A 12,157-nucleotide genomic window follows, 5' to 3' on the forward strand; every position below is an offset into this window, starting at 1 on the left:
CTCCCAGGGCAGCTTTTAGGTGGGGTTTTGCGTGGGTGGTCTTCTCTGGTGCCCCTCTGCCAGGTCTGAAGGCTCGGAACCAGCGACCGTGGAACTCGTGGGCTGCTGTGACGTGAGTCGGGGTCAGAACAGCACCACGTTTCTGACCCGTTGAGTTGTGGCATTAGTTAATTGCCAGTAGTTAATTGCTACTTGCAATCACTCCAGATTGTGTGCAAGCAGCTCTCAGGGAACACCAGGGGCCTGCACAGATCCGGGCCGACCCGCTCTGATCTGCTTGACAGTCTCATTATGATTGCTACCTTGGATTAAATGAAATGGGTACTTAGCAAAGTGCAATTCCCTTTCTTTGTCACGGGTAACTTTAATCAGTGTTTCGGGAGCACAGGGAAAATACGTAGGCCTGCTCGGCTCTGCCGCTGGTGGTGCCATGACCTCTGAAGGCTGCTGGCAGCAGCGCCGACACGGCTGAGTTCGTGCTGCCTTGTCCAGCAGCGTGAGTCCTGCTGTGCTAGGGGCAGAAACGGGGAAGAGGGAGGAAGAATTTGTCAAGGTAGAAGTGTGAATCATAGGAGAATCAACTGGCTTAAGCCTCTGTAAGCTCTCCAGTAGAACAGAGTAGAGTTCTCAGCAGAACAGAGGCAGTGAGAGGCGGTCGCTGTTGGCGGTGCTTGGGCAGGGCTGGGTGGCCTCAGTACACACGACCCCACAGCTCTTCTGCGTGCAGGTGGCCCTTCACGTTCGTCCCATCCACAAAGGCTTGGTAGAGGAGGGAGCTGCCATCATCGCCTGCAGCGTGAGCGAGCTTCGGGGGTCTGTGGCTGTGCCCGCATAGGGAGTGGGAGACAGCCACGCAGGACCCCAGGCCCGTGTGGACCACGAGTTTGCATGGGAGCCAGAAGGGCCAAACACTTGCTTTCAGACACCACAAAGCTCCTGGCCTTGCTGTGACACCAATACCGCTCTTCGTTCTCATCATGCTTCCTTACACCAGTTCTGCCCCTTTCACCTCCTGCTCTCATTTTAGGAGGCACAGATTGCAGAAGGTCCAGATCTACTTTTTTTTTTTTACATCACTACATCTATTTACGCATTTTTATTGTGCCCTTTTTATTTGCCTTCTTTTCCAATGTAAATCTCATTATTTTCTATCTAACTTCATCTGATCTTTCTCTGAACCCTTTCTGAGTACATGCTAATTTTGTAGTATCTCTGCGCAATATTCAAATGATAGCAGCTCTGAGAAGCAAAGAGCAGGAATCTCTTTCTTCCTTATGGATTATCTTACAAATGTAATTTTTGTTTAGCACATTACTGGAGAAATGCCTTTTGTTTTTTTTCTCAGCAGTCATTAACCTGACAAGGACATCAGCTTTATTTTTATACAGCTTATTCAGACTCGTACCATCTGCCTTGAGATCTATTTTCTCTAATAGAAATCTGGGAAGGAAATGTGAATTATGTTAGTCTGAGTAAATTTAATCCATGAAAATGAGTTTCTCTTAATAATACAAATAATTGTATTATGAAAGCAAATTAATTGACTGGGTGTTTGAAGTACTTAGATTTCTTGCCGTGTTTTGGATTACATCACGTTCTCTGCTATTTTTACTCCCAGCATAACTTATTTAGAGCTGCTTCTATCTGCTTATTGATCCTAAGTCAAAACCAACTCTGTTGTTGTCTTATGATTTGATGCAGCAGCAGCAGATCTATGCTTTTAGAGCAGTGCTGGCTAGACAAGGTGCTAGCCCCAGATCGCTGCCTAGGCCTCATAAAAACAGACTTTCATGGAGCTGGCAGAGAGGGACTTTTGCACATGTGTGCATGCTGCAAGCAAAATTTGTACATAGAATTAAGGTTGGAAAAGCCCTTCAAGATCATCTGGTCCAACCATCACCAATGTTACCCACTAAACCATGTCCCTAAGCAGGTCCAGCCTTTACACTGCAAAGGCTGATTCAAAGGTGTCAGAAAGTGTTATAGACCGAGTTTCTGAAGGAAACAGGCTGAGTGCATTCCCCAGGTGCTGCTCTTGGTGCCACGCTGGTTTGTGCAAGAGGTTGTGCCAGCCCTCCTTGTGCAGGCAGCGGCTGCTGCTGAGCACAAACCTGGGCTTCCCTCGGTGCCTGCTCTTGGATTTCTTCAGTTCTTAAGGACTAGTGAAAACAAAAGAGGAACAAATATGGTTCTGGCAGTTGAAAACTTGCAGATCAAACTAGAGATACCTGTTAGGAAATGCAAATAAATAGAGCTCGATCAAAGTCTTGCATTTCTTATGGGCACATGTCCTAGAGATTTGACTCTTTGCCATGGCTGGCACACCAAAGCAGTAATTCTGAACAAGTGGTAGTTGGTCTATGCTCTAATTGCTTATCTAATGATCTATTCACCTGAGGGCACACTGTTCTGGAGAACAAGGCACAGGGTTCTCTGTCCCTTCCCTCAAGTCCTGAACATCTCCTGAGCCATATCAGTGGAGGAGAAAGAATACCCTTCTATGCTGTAATTACGTGCTATGATATTTATGTACCAAAATAGATCCCAAGGAGCTGAAGAGAAACAGAACCAGTTTTGTAACCTGGTGCAACTCCTCTCCCACCTTTGTTTTTCCCCTAGTGAGAGCCACAAACGGATGACATCTCGGTCCTTCAGCAGCGCAGAAATTTCCATCAGCCCTTCTGCAGGAGAGGCTTTGGAAGGTGACTTCAGGCACTTTTATTCCCATATAATTTAATTCTGTCACAGTTCCTCTGTCTGAATCCTGGCTGAAAGTGGAGCGAAGAGGTCCCGTGCCCCCCTGCCTGCATGGGATTTAGTTGGGTGCATCGTCACTGCAGCCACCACACATACCAATGCCAGTGACTCACTGCACAAGGGACTTTTCAGCAGCTTGTTTTCCAAACCACAGCAGCTGTGAACTCAGTTGCAGAACAAAGCTTTTCAGCCCCAGCATTCTGCATGTAAGTGTGTTTTCTGTGTAAACCTGTAGTGCCACATTCCTTTTATTAAGAGATGCCTTGGTGATATGGTGATGGTGCTGTAGGAAATCCAGGCAGGCTGTTAACTAAACCCAGACATAAATGTTCTTATTCTGACTTAATTTTGTAACAGATAATTGTTCTGATGAATCCCAACACAGATGCTGATGACATTGGCCTAACTGATCCTGGGAAAAAACACTTGTATTTGATATGGTTTTTAATCACAGAGCAACCCAGCTAACATCCCCCCCCCCCTTTTTTTTTTTTTACCAAAAGGCTTAACGTTCACATTGTTTTCTCTGCTTAGATGAATGCTTTTGGCAGATGAGTAGAAACTGAACATCCCAAAAGGGAAAAAAAAACACAGGGAGATACACAGCGCTCATTCTGCCTCTCCCTCCCGCGCTGGGACTGCCCTGGTGCAGCGCACATGAGCGGAGATGAAGAGCTTGGTCTGAGGTCTCCAGCCAGCAAGGTCATTGCCATGCTGTTCAGCTCTCTTGCTCACACTCTTCTTTCTCGTGCCTCTTGTTTTACAGGCTGATGCAGCGAGTGGTAGTGCCCTGACCGAGCTGTGCTTTGCAGCCAGCTGTAAGGTGCAGCGTGAGGGTTTAATCAGCACCTGCGTTTTGTGATCACCATAGCGTGACTGCAGCCTTACTTCTCACAAGCAATTCAGATTCTATTTCCTTTCATGTGAAACTCCAGCATAGCACCCTTCCATGCTACCCAAGGCATATTTTTGGAAGCCCACTGGCACTTCTCAATAGAAAGGAGAAGGTCAAGGAGTGAATTTGCTCCCTTCTTCAGCATTCATAAAAAATAAACTAAGCATTACATGTTCAGAGTCCAAGAAAACAAATATTAAACCCCTCTATTTTAGTAAGCTCTTGCATCTTGCTTGTGTTTAGAAAATTCAATAAACCTCTGTGCTTTTCTGCTTATTTTGATGTGTCAGTATTCAAATTGTTCACAAATTGTTCCAAAGCCCAGGAAACTTGTAAAACTTACTGAGAAAATCATGGGGAATGCAATTAGGTATAGATTATTTGCACAGCTGTAGTGCCTGACTGTAAGTTTATGCTTTTTTGAAAGATTTAGGAAGAATTATGTGTCCATGACCAAAAGCCTGATAGGAGGAGTCATTTCCGGCTACAGTGCAACCATTTCTCTTCATATGGTCCAACAGGTAAAGTCCTCCATGTAGCTGCACTGCTCCAGGTGAATAAAATATGTCTGGACAAACCAAAGGGAGTTATATTGCTAATTATCTGCTTACTGTGGGGATGAGATTGAGGCATTAAAATCCTGTTCTCATGGGGAAGTGTGGATCTTCCTTAAATGCTAAAGCAACAGCAAAGCTTTCCTAAGTCTGAAGAGTCACTTAATTAGGATGGAATCAGTGGAGACAAATCTTACCATTAAAAAGGAAGAGGAGATGAAGGTGTCTGAGTAGCAGTGGAAATCGATGCTGGGAGAATAGATGCAGCTGTACAAAGCACCTTTCGAATGCCCCAAGCCCAAGTGGCAGGATCAGAAAGGACAGCCAGGCATGGCTGGAGCTCAGCAGCTTTTGGTGAGATGAGGTTGGATTCGCTGGTATCCTGCGTGGCATCCTCAGCCCTGGGGAAACCAGCACTCTGTGCTCCTCTGTCACTTTAGAGCAGTAGTTGGTAGCTCAAGCAACCTAAAAATAAATAAAAGTCTTGGCATGTTTTTTTTATTACTGTTAACATCGATTATTAATACCAATTTAACATTAGCACTATCAATATATTAATATATTTTATTAGGTGAACAAGTGTTACTTGGAAAAAAGTAACGCAGCTTTTGGGTGCAGCTTTTTTGAGGTCTGAAAAAGCAGCAGCACGTTTCACAGCTGAGTGCAGTTAGGGATCAGCTGGGCCCTCTGAGAGAAAACCTGCCCAGTAGCAGCAGAACAGAGGGATGCTGGCAGGTGGAAAATAAAGCAGCTGGCTCCTTGGGGAGGGAGGAAACACTGGAGCTTGGGGAGGCGATTTGGGGGAGAGATTTTAAATAACCAATATTTCTGTTGAGACCAGGACTTTTGGTGTGGTGCAGCTATGCATTTTAATTTCGGAAATCATGTTTAGAAGAGATTGAATAGCTATCCTTTAAGAACTGAGAGATTGGAGCTGGGTCATCTTTTGCAGGAGAAGTGCTTGCTCTTACTGGCAGCCCTGTGCCTTGGCATAGGGTTTGATCCCACGCTTTCTGGTTGGCTTTGCTGGAGACATTGCTTTGACATCTAAATCTTGACCCAGGTGATGCTGCATGTGTTCCCCAAGAGCAGGGCCACCATTGTGAAGTGTGTGAGTTGTCCCTCTGTCCCCCCACCCTTCCCACCCTCCAACCAGACCCAGAACCAGGGCAAGGGAGTGAAGGAAGGAAGGAGCCCACATCAGCCACTTGCTGCTGGCTCTGGACAACTGCATCGAGGCTTTGAGTGAGAAGGGGGGGAGCTGCACCCAGTTTGTCGATTTTCAAGACAGCAAACTCATGTGGTTTTTGAAGGTGTTGTCCACTGCAGGTTAACGAGGAGTTTGGTGTGCTTGTTGCTGGTATTACTGCCCAGATCAGTGCTCAAGAGATAGTCCTTGAATGTCTCCATGTGCCATCTTTATCTGGCTTGGAACACTCCTTCGGGGTCTTGAGTGTACTTTGCTGCACAGTCAGGGCTTGACAGGTGACCAGTTATTTCTATAAACTTACAGCCTTTGAGTGTTTCATCTCTTCTGTAAGGTTTGGCTGAAATTGGCCAATAAATTTGGGTGTTATTGGGGCAGGAGGAAGAGTGACTGAGAGTGATGGTGCTGTCATAAGTCGTCTCTCCCTTAGGAAATCAGAAAGGTCGTGGGCACAGTTTTTGCTACACTGGTTATTTTATGGATCCTTTACAACTTTGTTTACGAACCTTTCCTCAAGGCTCGGTGCTGAGCTGCCCCTGTCGCTGCCTGACAGATGTGTTTTCTAGCGGATGACAGGGAGGAGAAGGGATGGAGAAAAACGGAAGGCTTCTGTTGCAGGCAGAATTGAGAAGCTGCCGGCATTTCTTTAGAAATAGTGATTTTCTTGCAAAAATTCTTTTTCTTTTTGGTAAAAAGTTAATTAGTTATTGATTTTGCTGTTGACGGAACGAGGGCCTAATGAATGGTCTTTTACCAACACTTCCTTCACTCCTAATTGGGATTCTCTGCTAGAATCTCAATGAACTGCTTGCAGGGTGCCTAGCCACAGCATTTACCACCGAGCAGCGAGCCCCATTGCCCCCATCACCCTGTGCTAACCACGGCGCTGTCGCATCCCCCCAGGACTCGTTAGGGGGCAATGGCAGGACTGTCTGATTGCACATGTCAGCCCTGCCAGCACCTCCTTTGAAGAATCGTGAATGACCTTGAGCTATGCCTATCAAGCTGAAAGCATCAAGGCAGGTAAATGAGCAAACAACTCACAGGGGAGAGGGGCTGGAGTTTAAAAGCAACGAGGAAAAGGAGGATGCAGTGAGTGAAGGGAGAGCAGACTTCAGGAGTTCAGTGCAGGATGGAGCAGAGGCACAGTATGAGAGATACAAAGTGGAAGAGGAGAAGGAAAACAAATGAAGGGAACAGCTGAAAGCAAATTGTGAGGGTGGTGGATGGGAAGAGGAATATGAGGGACAAAACAAGGGGGCAGATTTATGAGAAGGCAGAGGATGATGTGCCTGGTATGGACCTGGGTGCAGAACACCAGGAATGATGGATGGACGAGAGCAGTTTGGAGGGCAATGTATGGGGGAGGTCCCAGTGGGGACTGCTGATGCTGGGAGAGGAACTGAGGACCTGCAGAAAGGAGGAATTAAAGGAGAAGGCTTGCGGGGTGAAGGAAGATGAGCAATGATCTACGCAGGGTTTTCACTCTTTATGGATCCCTCCGTGTTTTCCCTGTGGACACAAGATCCCTGCCTTTTCTCTGTTGCCTTTTGGGAACTTCCCGGAATTCAATCAGGGACAACACGTTCAATCTTTTCACCATCTTCCCCAATACTAAAATGCAATAAATTTCACAAACCTGCCCCTGAGAAGAAGAGCTTTGGTATCAAGGGGTGGTATTTGCTGTTGAAAGTCCTGACTCTTACAGAGAAGTGTGTTTTGTTATGGAGAAGCAAGGAGTTCGTAGCTTGCCTCATCACAGGCGCCGACACTGCGTCAGGACTCGGCGCTCGGTTGTGTGGCCCATTGTGATACATTTTTAAAAGTCACGAGGGAGGCAGGGCAAAGCTTTTAAAATATTGATTGTTCTGCCCCAGGGATTGTTCCTTTTTGTCAGGGAATCTGGCAAGGAATAAAAGAAAAATAGTCAAGTTCTCTGACGGATGAGATATGAAGCCTCTGCTACCAATACCCAAGGTTATTCCTGGACAACAAGGACAGAAACCTGATATCTTTTTGGTGGGTAGAAAGGGGGAAGAGATGTCCCTACAATGCAGCATCCTCCTAATACTCACAAAAGCAGTAACGATGAAAACTATTCATTGCTAATAATATAATCACATGCAGACACAATAGATTTCTTAAGCACATGATTAAATTCAAGAGATGGCAGAAGTAAGAGGATTCCCATAAAGAAATGCCTTGTGACACAGGGACTGAGCGGCTGGGTCCCGGAGTAGTGCGGAGGTGAAGATGCCCAGAAGGTCAACCTCTGCCCAGCAGTGCTTGGGGCAGGATGGCAGCAACCTAACTCCGGGATTCTCATGGCTTAGGACTAGCACTGTAAATGCAGCGTGGCACTCGTATCGCAGCTGGGCTCCTTGGGCTGCTGAAGGAACAGAATAAAAACATTGATGTTTGCATCCTGCCTCCATCCCTGTGGTTTTTAGGGTGAAGGAAAATCCCAAATCCTCTGTCTGAGCTTGCCCTTGCGAGAGCTCATTCTTCCCGTATTCCCCTGGCAGGGATATTTTGAGGATAAAAATCACTGGCTGTTCAATGTTTTGGTAATTGCTTCTGGTTATTGTTTTTTTGGTAACTAATATTAAAGTTTGTTTGCTCCTCTGTGCAAGATCTCTGCCTCTAGCTGTATCTGCCCTGACTGAAACATGGTGGCTGCTGCTAGAGTAAGCAAAATACTTCATGTAGATGTTACTTTAATCTCAGCATAAAGGACACAGCAGAGATTTGCTAAGATGCCTTTGTTATCCCAAGAAGCTGAGCTGCCTTGACAAACCCCTATCCCTCTCCTACAGTCAAAGCTGGAGCAGCGCTTAGAAAACGCCAAGGAAAAAGCTGCCCAGACGGAGGGGCTTTTACCCAGACAAATCAGCAGGGATTATCAGCAGGAGGTGCTAAGGCTCCTCTGCAGAGCCCATGAGCTTGAGCTTGGCAACAGGAGCTGCGGGCAAATAACACTGTCTTCTGAACGTTTGTAAGTGCTTTGAAGGGAAAAAGTATAGGAGCTTTGGATGAAAAGCAAATACTGAGCTGTCTTATATGAGTGGAAACCAGCTGGTGTTGCTGCAGGCCAGATGACTCCCAGGCTGCATTCCCCCACCTCTCTAGACTCCTGCAGGAAAAAGCCAGCTGCACACCTTGCTGCTGTTCGGAGTCTGGAGACCTTGAAGGAATTGCTACCAACACCAAAAGCATCTCCCTCATCCCAGCCAGTCGCTGTTCCAGGGCCCAACACAGAGACCCTGGAAGTGAAATCTCCCCAGCCGCCTTATGTGAGGAGGATTTGCTCAAAATGAGGTGTCCAGGGGCCAATTCACCTCGAAAGTCAGATGAAAGTCAGCGTATCAGGAGTCTGCTGCCAGAGCCTGCAGCTGGGGGCCGGCTGTGCTCCCCAGCCAGGTGAGCACTGAGGGACTGGGAGATCCCTGCTGTGAGGGCAGCCAGCAAGAGAAGATCTCGCTCTCTCAAACCAAACCTCCACAGGGCACATCCTCTGTGTTTCTTTCTGGTGGGAATAGATTGAGCAGGAGGCACGGGCAGAGTGGAGCTAGGGTGATTTTTACATAAAGAGAAACACAGTACCAGTTGCATGAAGAAATAAGTTAAATATTTGTATTCTTTTGTAATTCCCTTGGCCGCCTGCCGAAATAACCAAAGTCAGGTGTAAAGGGAATCTTTTTGGTACAACATGGCAATGATTGGAGGTGAGAGACTTTACCACTGAGGTTAACTCAACTTGGTGTCTTTCAGATCTCAAAACCTAAGCATGGGACTCCCTTAAGCGCCAGCACAGACAAAGCTTGTGAGAACCACCTGCGCCGAGCTAGGGCTCTTCTATCAGTCGAAGGCTGGGAGTAGCCACAAAGGTCGAGTTTCCTAACAGCCCCCATTCAGGTAGGGGCCAAAGAAGAGCTGCTGGTTGACACGCTGCATCAGCTCTGTTGCAATCACAAAGAAGTTCTCCCTGTTTTTGGTAGAGAGGACTCCACCACCAGTGCTGCCAGAAGACAATGCTCCTGTGAGCATCGCTCAGTAGAGCAACTCTGCCTGTCAAAGGATGGGTCCTACAGAAGCAAATCGAGGGTGAATACCTGAAATATCAGGCAGCTGGCTCAAGAGGCACTAGGATATTCTTCGGCACTTGCTCTGTTACAATCTGAACCTGAAGAGCTGTAAATGCAACACAAACTGTCTACTTGGGAAAGCAGTCACACGGGTGTGTGTTTTACAGCCAAGCCTGAAGCCTTTCTTTTTCCTTTTTTTTTTTTTTTCCCAACAGATGACACTGGCAATATTCCAGAATGAGTTACACTCTGTCAACCTCTTAGCCAAAAAAAACCTTTTAGGAAGAGAAAATAACATGTTCAGAGGTGTTCATAATCCTAGTTTAATCCACGCTTGAAGAATAAAATTTAATCTGAATTAGCCATGTGACAATGCACTGCTTCTACTGAACGTGTTGCCTTGGGAAATTTTCGAGACAACTATGTGCAAATTTTGGGCCTTTGCAGATCTCACCTCTGCTGAGCCCATGGCAATCCGCCTCTTCCCTTTCTGACCAGCAACGAGACTCAAACCAAAGCGGAGAAACTTGGTCGAGTACTTCGCTTCCCTCCTGTGCAGGACCTGCAGATGGTGCCAGCAGCCACCAAAAGCAGCAGCTCGTCATCCGTGTGGGGAACAAGCAGAGGACTGGACAAAAGTCACTAGGGGAGCAGGACTGCCCCTGGCCCTAAGGGATTGCAGTCTGGGGACTGTCGGAAGTAGGGGAAGCGGGTGCAGAGGTAGCATCCCTTAAAATCTATTTTAGCTTGTGTTGTGATGCTGAAAAGCAGAGGGAAGGTTAGCAGAGAGGGACCTTACATTTGTACATGACTTTCTATACCCCTACCACAAGTCTTTCTTCTGTACTGTGTGCTGTAGCTGTTAGCTTTAATTAAAGACAACTAGGGTGTAAACAGAGTCCAAGAGAAGAGGACAATCTCATTTTCCCAGCAGTGTTCTCCTCCCAGATGTCAGCGTGGAGCCCAAGCTGCCTTTTTCCCAGGGCAAAGGTGTGGATGCCACCCAAGCACCCAAAAGGCTCCCTGATTATTCAAACCAAATGTAAATGCCTGAGAAATAGCTTCGTCTTTCTTCCCTGCTGTCCCCTTGTGTTGCTGTGAGGTGGGGAGGTGCAATGCATGCCTGGAATGCTGTTTGGGTGAGCAGATGTTTGGCTGTGAGAGCAGCCAGACACTGCTGTAAGCTCTTTTCCACCTAAACAGCATTTCAGATCGGATTGCAGCCGGGACAAGCAGCGTGGTGATAGGTGAAGACCCTGATAAGAGGTAGCCTGGAGGTCAATGGCAGGAATGTTTTTATTTTTGGAAAAAAAATGTCTCCAGCCAGCAGTCTTCTCCATAAGGGACTATTTTTATATTTTTATTTTTTTAAGTGGGTTCCTACTTTTTAAAGATGTTACAAATAAAGTGCTTTCTCCTGGGTCTGCCAAAGTGTCTAAGATGACAATCTCAGGTAGGTTCATGCACTTCTCAAATGGTTCAAGAACATTTTTACAGCTGCAGCACTCACAAAGAATTCTCCTACATGCTCTTTCTCACTTGCCGTGACACCGGTCACCTTCCCTATCCTTCTGTGCCTCTTGCTTTGTTACCTGTTCAGAAGATGAGGGATAGTTCACTCCAGGGCTAAGGGAACTTAATTTACTTGTATTTATAAAATGCCTTAAACTGCTGAAGTGGGATGCAATACAAGTGCATAAGCTGGCATAAGAAGGCAGCTGATTTTCCTAATTAAACAGGAAGAAGCAGGAAGAGGTGCAATTGCAAAACAGAAAGGTCAGGAAAACTTGTCTGTTTGCTTATCTATTTCACATAAACAAAGATATAAAAAACGGCAGACAGATAAAATAAGCATAGTGTGTGTAAAACAAACCTGGGCCAGCAAGTCTTGAGCCAAGCCGCTATTTACAAGACCTCACGTGACCTGCAGGCACTGAAGGACCAAAAGTGAAGGAAAATCGAGTTTTCCAAGTGCATACATCTCCACTAAATACCTTTGGGCTGAATCACTATGAAAAGCTGCAGTGTTCAGAGCTATTTCAAGCAAAGACCCGGACATTTGAGTCTAATGCACAGCTTTGAGGCTCCATCTCTATACGGAGGTTGCGTAACAACAGTTTGATAATTTGCCATGACTGTTGTAAAGAGCACGGGACTAATGATGTGCTAATTTTCCTGTTTGTAAAACCTATATTTTAAGCCTATGTTAATACATGTAAAACTTGGCCATTGAGATCTCAGAGGTGGAATGTGTAAATATCCTTTGCAGCTTGGAGAATTGCTGTAACTGAGGCTCCGGCCCGCGTCCCAGACCCATCTCCTGCGCAAAGCGGGTCCCTGCTCCTTTTCTGAGGATTTGATTCTTCTCGGTCACAAAGCGTAGGAGTAGAAAAGGGTGTTTAAACTGTTCTGGGCTTTTCAGGTAGCACCTTCTAGCTGTGCTGTGCCTCAGCTACACCCTGCTCCTATAAGGGCCTAGTGGGATAGAACCCAAAAAGCTGCATGGTTTCTTTCTCCCCTCAAATAGCTTCAAGTGGCTGTATGTAAGCCTGAGCTCCAGCACACACGGATGTCTCAGGATGCTGTGTTCATGTCGGGACAAGGATTACTGCCATCACATCCATTGCCGGCTGTTTCTGTCCACGTACTGTCAGTGGAG

General features: G+C 46.4%; 2 long non-coding RNA genes across 2 annotated transcripts; one reads left to right on the forward strand and one right to left on the reverse strand.

The window, feature by feature from the left end:
- Positions 1-1,731: 1,731 nt before the first annotated feature.
- Positions 1,732-7,187, reverse strand: LOC121078478. The gene is made up of 3 exons (XR_005824584.1): positions 7,053-7,187; positions 4,404-4,671; positions 1,732-2,159 (listed from the first exon to the last, which is right to left on the reverse strand). It is a non-coding gene; the product is annotated as an uncharacterized LOC121078478 (long non-coding RNA).
- LOC121078479 lies at positions 4,920-10,852 on the forward strand. Its single transcript, XR_005824585.1, has 4 exons — positions 4,920-5,691; positions 5,931-6,068; positions 6,317-9,517; positions 9,714-10,852. It is a non-coding gene; the product is annotated as an uncharacterized LOC121078479 (long non-coding RNA).
- The last annotated feature ends 1,305 nt before the right edge of the window (positions 10,853-12,157 follow it).

This window comes from Cygnus olor, chromosome 15 (assembly GCF_009769625.2).
Source record: "Cygnus olor isolate bCygOlo1 chromosome 15, bCygOlo1.pri.v2, whole genome shotgun sequence".
Lineage (NCBI taxonomy): Eukaryota > Metazoa > Chordata > Aves > Anseriformes > Anatidae > Cygnus > Cygnus olor.